Genomic DNA, 6991 nt, shown 5'->3' on the forward strand with positions numbered 1-6991 from the left:
CCCAGTACAGGCACTGATCAACCACTCCACCTGCATATAATGCCATCCCCATCTATCCCTTCACTCCAAATGAGTAAGATGAAATTGAAGAATGGTAAAGAAAGGAGTTGGGAGATCAGGCGCGAAGAGGAAGAGAGGGAAAATCATGAAGTAAGATCAATGACAAGCGATGAGGGAAGTGAAGAGGAAAATGCAGGCACACACACGCATCCCACAGCCCTCCCCTGCACACACGAGCGAAAGGAAAGTATTACGCTCTAGAACATGGATCTGTCCAGGATGTCAGGATAGTAATAGTAACAAAATATTTCAGTGTGGAAACTGCAAACATGATAGGAGAAAACCGAAGATGCAGCATTTCCAGTCATTACACAAACTACCATCGCTGCACAGGAAGGAGGACAGCAGGTAAAAATGGATACCACCACTTGGTATAAAGCATGGTCTAGGTCAGAGCAATTGTCAATGGCAAATAGTTTTCCAGACATGTATAAAAACCCGATAGGATATTATAAGGCTGTGAAAGGGGTAGCTGAGAACTATGATGCTACGTGGAGTGATCTGGTACCCCTTTGTAATCTTAATGGAGGAGTACCACTTGTTGAAAAAGTTAAACAAGTCCCTTTAGGAGATGGCATACAAGCTGTGCCAGAAGATACTAAAACCTTAGACTCAGGAAAACAGTTTATTCTCCGGTTGAGTGTGGTTACAAAAACTATGGCGGAGAGTCTTATCTCCGGATTGCCAGAAATATTCCAAGAGCCCGAGGAGGCTGTAGATAAATTCCATGCTAGGTGTGTAGCTGTGTTCAAAGATCATGACTACAATTTGAATAATCCAAGGGAGTTGGGGTTCCTGAAAAACATGTTTATCACTGGTCTCAGAGAGGACCTCAGGACAGAGGTATTTAAGCTACGCCCAGAATGTTTGTATGCCCCCTTGGAACAATCGATATCCACATTCAGAGGATTAGAACAAGCCATAAATAAGAAAAAAGAAAAAAAGAAAGATAAGACCACCCCAATCATGATAAATATACACCCGATGCCTTCCAGGATACTATTAAGGATGCAGTAAGAGCAGCCACTCGGACTGCTCTAGGCGGGAGGGTAGAGAAAAAGAGAAAGGTAGTGGACCCTGAGGAATGCAAACAGACGGGTCTTTGTTTCGGATGTGGTGAGAAGGGCCACATGAAAAGGAACTGTCCACACAAGCAGAGGACTAGGGCAGAACAGACTTATGTCGCCATTGCAAACACAGGAACAGAGAAAGATTTTTCAGACTAGGAAATTGGCAGCCCCCGAGTTAATTCTATGATAGTGGTTCCCCCACGGGAAGGTCCCATGGCAGTAATGCGACTAGAATTTCCCAATGGGAAACAAATTGAATGTCTGATCGACACGGGGGCGAGCCGTACTATCATAAGGAAACGTGATATGCCATACCAATTCATGACGGGGAGGGTAATCCAGGGAATAGGAGCTGGAAGTACAATAGACCCCCTAAAGGAAACTGATCCTGTAAATGTTAAAATAGCGCATTCTATTGACTTGTGTACCCACCTACTTGTCTCAGATAAATGTCCTAGAAACTTGATAGGTGCAGACATTCTTAATGCAATGAATGCAATTATTAAATTTGGAAAGAATGGTGTTACCGTTACCGGTCCATTATGTGAAACAACAATATCGACAATGATGTCAATAATTCAAATTGAGGAGGAGGTGGATACAAGTCTCGATGACGACATACAGGAGATGCTTGGTAAAGTACCAACTGCACTATGGGTACAGGATAAAACAGATGTTGGACTATTAAAAATAACTCCAGTGACCATTAAGTTGAAACCTGGTGTTGTACCGGTACGTATGAGACAATACCCCCTGAGCAAGGAGCAAACAGAAGCAATTGCACTACAGGTAAATAAATACCTAGAGAAAGGTATAATCAAAGAATGCAGATCCCCTTTTAATTTTCCGTTGTTTCCAGTGAAATAGAAGCAAATCGCGGACCAGCTGGTAGGTTACCGCATGGTCCATGATTTGCGAGAGGTTAATAAATTAATGGTCATAGACACTCCCATAGTGACAAATCCACATACCGTATTGAATCAAATTCCATCTAATGCTAAATTTTTCACAGTAATTGACCTTAGTAATGCCTTCTACTTGGTGCCAATAGATGATGAGAGCCAGCTGCTGTTTGCCTTCACACATGGGGGAAAGTAGTACTGCTGGACCTGGTTGGTTCAAGGGGGAGCAACTTCTCTCTCTGTGTTCTCAGAGGCAATGGCAGGAGTACTTCTCTCTTGGCATTCTGAGAATCAAGACATTCAGCTACTTCAGTATGTGGATGATCTACTGTTGTGTGCCCCAGATAAAGATGTATGTATGAAAGATACATTGTCTTTGCTAATCTTCTTGTACCACGAAGGTTGCAAGGTATCCAGAGAGAAATTACAGATTGCAAAAGAAAGAGTGATATTCTTAGGACATTGTATTTTCTTCCAACTAAAACATATCACCCCAGAAAGAAAGAAGCCAATCAACCAGGCTGTAGAACCAACAAGTTCCAATGCTCTAAGAACATTCCTGGGGCTGGTCAGCTACTGTAGAGAGTGGATTTCTTCTGCATTTGCCATGATGCAGCCCCTATTTGACGTGCTTTCTGCATGCAATAAGGGTCAGCTTTATTTGCTGACCCTAGAGGCAAAACAGGGGTTTCAAATGCTCAAGGACGCCATTCTCTCAGCACCAGCACTAGGAATCCCCAACTACAGCTTACCATTTTTCCTTTTCTGTCATGAATCAGGGGGGCATGCTAAAGGTGTGCTCACTCAAAAACATGGAGGTAAACATCGTCCTCTAGGATACTACTCTGCTCAGCTCGCCGTTGTGGCAAAGGGGGCACCCTCATGTATCAGAGCGGTAGCCGCCTGTGCCATTTTGAAGGAGAAGGTGGCAGATCTAGTGCTGGATAATGCACTAGAAATCCAAGCTCCCCACTCTGTGCAGGAGCTGCTGCTCCAGGCCAGAACAAAACACCTGTCCATGAACAGATTGACAAAGTACGAAGTGGCATTACTAACTCCCCCAAATGTTACTATCAGGAGATGTACAATTCTCAATCCTGCCACACTAATACCCGAGACAACTGATGATGAGACATTACACTTTGGGCATAACTGCTTTGAGCTAATGGATGCAGAAACCAAACCGCTAGCCAATGTACAAGAAATACCAATTCCTGAAGCTGATTTAGAACTATATGTAGATGTATCATGATTCTACCAAGATGGGAAGCCCCATACAGGTTATGCTATAGTCAGCCAAAATGAGGTATTGAAAAGGGAAGCATTGCCTCCTAAGTAGTGTTGAGCGATACCTTCCGATATCGGGAAATATCGGATCGGATTGGATCGGACCGATACCGAAAAAGTATCGGATATCGCCGATTCCGATACCGGAAACCAATGCAAGTCAATGGGACAGAAATATCGGAATGAAAATAAACCCTTTCTTTCCTTGTAGGTTAATTCTACATGAAAGAAAACAACTAAGAATAATGTAGAATGTATTGGGGGATGTGGGGGAGACAATAAAGGCATAGAGGTTTAGCCCAATCAAATGGAATAGCAGGAATTAATATTTTTTTTTAAGACGTTCTGAGTTACGGAAATATTGACTATGTTAAGTATTTTTATATATTTATGTTTCACTACTTCCATGCTCTTCACCTTCTTTTTTACTTCTCCCACACTTTCTCTTTCATCATCTTCAGCATCTTTTTCATCCACTTCTTCTTCACCTTCTTCATCTTCTTCTTCTTCACCTTCTTCGTATTATTCTTTTTTTTTAACATTCTTCATATTCTACTTCTTCATCTTCTTCATCTTCCTCTTCTTCATCATATTCTTATTTGTGGCAGGCATTCCTGTAGTTGTTATCTATAAAAGGTTGGACATTACACCTTTCGTTCTGCCCGTCACAAAAGATTTACAACAGGATTTGTCCGCATTCAGTTTGGCTTGCAGCAGCAGGTCTTTTCCAGGGGCACCACGAGGAGGAACGGACTCACCCCCATACACTGCTTAGTCATCTTCTGCTTATAATTTAGATATTATCTTTTGCTCTGATTTTTAGTCTTATGCTTAATGTTCTTCCGCTTTTTGTTCTGCAGCTTCTTGTATTTCTGCTTCTTGGCTTTCTGTCTCTTGTTCTTCTGTATCTTGGTGCTTGTCTTCTCTTCTTTGTCCTCTTGGTCAACTTCTTCAGGGTCATCTTCTTGGTCTTCTTCGGGGTGGTCTTCAGGGTCGTCGTCTTCGGGGGTCCTCGTCTTCTTCGGGTTGGTCTTCTGGGTCCTCGTCTTCGGGGTCCTCGTCTTCTTCGGGGTGGTCTTCAGGGCCCTCGTCTTCTTCGGGGTGGTCTTCAGGGTCCTCGTCTTCTTCGGGGTGGTCTTCAGGGTCCTTGTCTTCTTCGGGGTGGTCTTCAGGGTCCTCGTATTCAGGGTCGTCGTCTTCGGGGTCCTCGTCTTCTTAGGGTTGGTCTTCAGGGTCATCGTATTCAGGGTCGTCGTCTTCGGGGGTCCTCATCTTCGGGGTCCTCGTTTTCTTCGGGTTGGTCTTCTGGGTCATCGTCTTCGGGGTCCTCGTCTTCTTCCTGGTGGTCTTCAGGGTCCTCGTCTTCTTCGGGGTGGTCTTCAGGGTCCTCGTATTCTTCGGCGTGGTCTTCAGGGTCCTCGTCTTCTTCGGGGTGGTATTCAGGGTCCTCGTATTCAGGGTCGTTGTCTTCGGGGTCCTCGTCTTCTTAGGGTTGGTCTTCGGGGTCCTCGTCTTCAGGGTCCTCGTCAGGGAGATCTAGAGTGATTACCAAGAACCATTTCAAAAAGCTTGAACTTGGAAATGTAGCAGAAGGTACAAGAAAGCTGAGGAACTACCGAGAACCAGCTGACGGTACTGGAACCCGGATGGGTAGCAGAAGGTACAAGAGCCAATGGAACTGCCGAAGACCAGCTGACGGTACTGGAACTCGGTTACTAAGCAGGAGGTACCTGTGCCAGAAAGCACAACGAAGGACCAGCAGACGTTGGTGGAACTTGGATACTGAGAAGGAGGCACCTAATCCAAAGGCACTGCCGAGAACCAGCTGACGGTACTGGAACCCGGATGGGTAGCAGAAGGTACCCATGTAAAAAAAAGTTCAAGGCCGCGAGCCGGCCGCAGTTACCAAAACCCACAGTCCTACAGGGGGTGCTTGTCCTATTGGCACTATGGAACCAGCCTTCATTGCCAGATCCCGCAGTCCACATAGCAGTCACCTAAACTGCAGGCACCATAGAGTCGGCTAACCCGACCGCAACACGACAGGACAACGCATTGGAGGCAAAGTGACGTTGACACTACCCGGAAACAGCTGGCGTGCTGGAACCAGGCTGGGCAGGAGGGAGTACCCGTGCCAAAGTCACTGCCGAGAACCAGCTGACGGTACTGGAACCCGGATGGGTAGCAGAAGGTACAAGAGCCAATGGAACTGCCGAAGACCAGCTGACGGTACTGGAACTCGGTTACTAAGCAGGAGGTACCTGTGCCAGAAAGCACTACCAAGGACCAGCAGACGTTGGTGAAACTTGGATACCGAGAAGGAGGCACCTAATCCAAAGGCACTGCCGAGAACCAGCTGACGGTACTGGAACCCGGATGGGTAGCAGAAGGTACCCATGTAAAAAAAAGTTCAAGGCCGCGAGCCGGCCGCAGTTACCAAAACCCACAGTCCTACAGGGGGTGCTTGTCCTATTGGCACTATGGAACCAGCCTTCATTGCCAGATCCCGCAGCCCACATAGGAGTCACCTTAACTGCAGGCACCATAGAGTCGGCTAACCCGACCGCAACACGACAGGACAACGCATTGGAGGCAAAGTGACGTTGACACTACCCGGAAACAGCTGGCGTGCTGGAACCAGGCTGGGCAAGAGGGAGTACCCGTGCCAAAGTCACTGCCGAGAACCAGCTGACGGTACTGGAACCCGGATGGGTAGCAGAAGGTACAAGAGCCAATGGAACTGCCGAAGACCAGCTGACGGTACTGGAACTCGGTTACTAAGCAGGAGGTACCTGTGCCAGAAAGCACTACCAAGGACCAGCAGACGTTGGTGGAACTTGGATACCGAGAAGGAGGCACCTAATCCAAAGGCACTGCCGAGAACCAGCTGACGGTACTGGAACCCGGATGGGTAGCAAAAGGTACCCATGTAAAAAAAAGTTCAAGGCCGCGAGCCGGCCGCAGTTACCAAAACCCACAGTCCTACAGGGGGTGCTTGTCCTATTGGCACTATGGAACCAGCCTTCATTGCCAGATCCCGCAGCCCATATAGGAGTCACCTAAACTGCAGGCACCATAGAGTCAGCTAACCCGACCGCAACACGACAGGACAACACATTGGAGGCAAAGTGACGTTGACACTACCCGGAAACAGCTGGCGTGCTGGAACCAGGCTGGGCAGGAGGGAGTACCCGTGCCAAAGTCACTGCCGAGAACCAGCTGACGGTACTGGAACCCGGATGGGTAGTAGAAGGTACAAGAGCAAATGGAACTACCGAGAACCAGCTGGCGGTGCTGGAACCCAGGGTAAATACTGAAAACAGAGTGGAGCCAGAGGTGTAATTGGAGCAAGTTTTAAATCCGTAGTACAGTGGATGTGGACAAAGCAGGAGAATTTGCCGGACACACAGCTGGGGATCAGCTGACGTTACTGAACCCCAATAACACTGGAGCAAGCGTTGACTGTGCAGACAGCACTTCTGAGCAGCAACTAGCGGTATTGGAGCCCAGGGTAAATACTAAAAACGGAGGAGCCAGAGGTGTATTTGGAGGAGGTTTTAAATCCGTAGTACAGTGGATGTGGACAAAGCAGGAGAATTTGCCGGACACACAGCTGGGGATCAGCTGACGTTACTGAACCCCAATAACACTGGAGCAAGCGTTGACTGTGCA

Source organism: Phyllobates terribilis, unplaced genomic scaffold (genome assembly GCF_046119375.1).
Source record: "Phyllobates terribilis strain yellow unplaced genomic scaffold, ASM4611937v1 Scaffold_9__5_contigs__length_417890890, whole genome shotgun sequence".
In the NCBI taxonomy this organism is placed as follows: domain Eukaryota; kingdom Metazoa; phylum Chordata; class Amphibia; order Anura; family Dendrobatidae; genus Phyllobates; species Phyllobates terribilis.